The sequence below is a fragment of the Octopus bimaculoides genome, chromosome 4 (assembly GCF_001194135.2).
Source record: "Octopus bimaculoides isolate UCB-OBI-ISO-001 chromosome 4, ASM119413v2, whole genome shotgun sequence".
Lineage (NCBI taxonomy): Eukaryota > Metazoa > Mollusca > Cephalopoda > Octopoda > Octopodidae > Octopus > Octopus bimaculoides.
The window spans coordinates 203,719-207,486 of record NC_068984.1 but is presented as its reverse complement, the minus strand read 5'-3'; the positions used below and the strand labels follow the sequence as shown (position 1 = coordinate 207,486).

The window sequence follows — 3,768 nt, the reverse complement described above, 5'->3', positions numbered from 1 at the left end:
ATATATATATATATATATATATATATATATATATATATATATATATATAGGACACTGGGTCAATGTGTACATAACTGAACTAGTCTGTGCATCTGTATGTTGTTTTGACTTGTGACATGAATGGAAAATATTGACGGCACAAACAGAGGTGACTAGATTTTCAGTAGTTTTTCAAGCATCACAGGGTGAAGACTGAAGACAATGCAGATAAGTATTTTATCAAGGTAATTAGTCTCGCTTTATAGGAATGTTGTGCATTTTATATTTACTGATAGAGTGCATGAAGTATGTTAGGTGTACTCATGAACTATAGTATTCTTTACCGATTAAATCTTCTGAGTCATTTTAAATATTGTAATGATTCTTATAATTATGGAACACTTAATTTTTTTATCCCCAGATGTCAAAAAAACATGAGAAAGCCTCGACCATGGATGAAGTTAGGAATTTGCTAGATGAACTGTCAAACGAAGAAACTGAATTTGAATCAGCAGATGCAGTCGTTATTCCTCCTGATGTGCATCCTATCACAGATGAAGATGAAGCTAATGATGATTTTCTCAGAGTGGTTGGCGTTAGGAAGGGCATCCAGCTGTAGAAACTCTGCCAGATCAGATTGGAGCCGGTGCAGCCTTCTGGCTTGCCAGTCCTCAGTCAATCGTCCAACCCATGCTAGTATGGAAAGCGGACGTTAAATGATGATGATGATTAGTTAAGAAACTGAAAAGGAGCCAGTCATATATACTGTAAAAACCTATGTTAATTGCACACCTGTGTAATTTACACAGGTGATTTTCAGGATTAAATCTGTTAAAAAAGCTTCTACTCATGTAAAATTCACACCCAAAAATTTTCAGAATTGCCGATATAGCCAGCGGGGAAATGTTTTCAATTTAGTTGTATTTAGCATAATTTCACTTACTTATGATTAGATTTTATTAAATTTTCATTAAATAAAAATAATTTCTGTTTAACAGGTATCACATTGAAAGCTATTAAATTACAAAGTGTTTGTGTTGTTTATAATAAACTTTATTTTACATTTCTTGCCCACAAGAGATTATGTCCGATCTTTAGCATACGGCTGTATGTCTTCTCAAATCATGAGCACAGGAAAAGTTGCTGATAAGAATTACCAACAAAGACAAAGTTGATAAATATACACAGGTGTTGCGAATTAAATTTAATTAGCAATAAACATCAGCTTGGCACTTTATTCAACCAACAGATGAAGGTGACCGATCAAACTGATTATGTAAACAGAATTCTTTTCCGCCTATTCTTATCAGAAACTTTGATACAGAGTATCGAAATTTGAATCCTTTTCACACTTCTAAAATGTGAAGCAAACTTAAAAATTTGACATTACCATTATTGTCAGCATGAGCAGAACTTATACATCATTTACTGCGAAGGAGAAATTAAATATGTTGAGTATGCATTTGAACGTGGCAATAGAGCCTATGTCTGAAATTGGTGTAAACAGTATAACAAACTTAAAACTGTGCCTCGTAACAAACAGACAAAAATTAAAGATTATCCATATCATTACATTTTTTGCAGTCAGGAGTAGCCATATCATTACGCATGTCAATGGTGTTCCATTGCGATAGGGAGAAACTCCAAGCAAAGTAAAATATGGCCCAGACCATGTTTACCAGCATAAACATCAGACTTCAAAAACTAGTTAACCATTTAATGGTTTTAGTAAATTTATACAGTAAAAGTAAGCATTATACCGTCCAGCATAAATAAAAGTCAGCTTCATATTTAAACTATTATTATTTTTGTGAAAACCTTTTCTGACGTTAAATGAGTCAACTTCCGGTACGAAAGTTTACGTTTTTGTACCTCTTTTTGCAACAAAAAATTTTTTTTTTTAATTCTTGCAAAACAAGGTGCGTAAACTACATAGGTTTTTACGGTATATATGTGTATGTCAGTGTGCCTGTGTTTGTCCTCCATCATCGCTTGGTAACTGATGTTGGTGTGTTTACATAGCCGTAACTTAGCAGTTCAGCAAAAGAGAGTGATAGAATAAGTACTAGGCTTAGAAAGAATAAGTCCTAGGGTCAATTAGTTCGACTAAAGGCATTGATCCAGCATGGCCACAGTCAAATGACTGAAACAAGTAAAAGAATATATATATCATCATCATCATCACCGTTTAACGTCCGCTTTCCATGCTGGCATGGGTTGGACGATTTGACTGAGGACTGGCGAACCAGATGGCTGCACCAGGCTCCAATCTGATCTGGCAAAGTTTCTACAGCTGGATGCCCTTCCTTACGCCAACCATTCCAAGTGTGTAGTGGGTGCTTTTACGTGCCACTGGCACGAGGGCCAGTCAGGCGGTATTGGCAACAGCCACGCTCAAATGGTGTTTTTTACGTGCCACCTGCACAGGAGCCAGTCCAGCGGCACTGGCAATGACCTTGCTCAAATGTTTTTTCACATGCCACCAGTACAAGTGCCAGTAAAGCAACGCTGGCAACAATCACACTCAAATGGTGCTATTTACATGCCACCGGCACAGAAGCCAGACAGCTGCTCTGGCAATGATCATGCTCGGACAGTGCTGCTAGCGCTCCACTCGGCACGGGTGCCAGTCATCGAATTTGGTTCAATATCAATTCATTTTGCAAGATTCCTAATGTGAAATCATGTGTTGAAAGAGATACAGAGAACAGAGTAAGTGGAGCAAGAACACACCAGGAAACGAAAAGTGTCACCGAAGAGGTCACAGATGTGTGACAAAAGATTTCTGGACAATGGACAGGTGTTAAAATAATAAAATAAGCACAGTAATAAACGAAGGAAGAAAATAAAATATATAGTACGTGCGTTTATTTGGCGAAAAAAAAAAAAATAAATAAAATGACCGTCCCAAAATACAACAGTATATATGATGGATTCTCTTGTCATGAGTGACAAATGAGGGTTCAGTAAAATAAAGTGTTAATCATGTTCTATGGACAGAAATGTGTCTCTTGAGGCCTGCTGGTGCCTTGCAAACCTATTGGCAAATGGAACAAGTCGAGGACTCAGTTTTCTGAAGTGCTTGTGGAACATTTATTGTTTTCTTGAGTGGATGCCAAGGCCTACTTTGCTCCAAGCCCCAAAACCACAATGACAGGTAAGGTTCTCATTTAGAGAAGCAGTGTCTTGCCACTAAGCTTTCATGCTTACACAAAGTTGATTGCGATGTTGGAGTTGACTTTGCTCAAATCTCTGAACAGTGTGTCATTAGGCAGCTGGTGGAGATGTCTTCCTGGGGCTATAAACAACAGTAGCAGCGTCCCCTGTCGGTCTGCCACATTTAAGTGGCAAATATACTTCATGATTCCGTGCTGCTATTGTTTACGTCTCGCTCAGAGATTTATTATTGCTTGTTTCTCCTTTTTAATATATATATAGACAGATATTGGCGTTAGGAAGGGCATCCAGCTGTAGAAACTCTGCCAAATCAGACTGGAGCCTGGTGTTGCCATCCGGTTTCACCAGTCCTCAGTCAAATCGTCCAACCCATGCTAGCATGGAAAGCGGACGTTAAACGATGATGATGATGATGATGATGACATTATATATATATATATATATGTATATATATATATATATATAATGTATATATATATATATCCGTTGCCAGTACCGCCTGACTGGCTCCTGTAGGATTTTCGAGCGAGATCATTGCCAGTGCCCCTGGACTGGCTTGTGCGGGTGGCACATAAAAGACACCATTTCGAGCGTGGCCGTTTTCGTGCGGGT

The 3,768-nt window shown here is 38.0% G+C and overlaps 1 protein-coding gene across 1 annotated transcript in view; it reads right to left on the bottom strand.

The window, feature by feature from the left end:
• Nucleotides 1–3,768, bottom strand: part of LOC106881851 (protein ECT2) — a 129,719-nt gene that overhangs the window by 117,951 nt on the left and 8,000 nt on the right. The window lies entirely within an intron of this gene.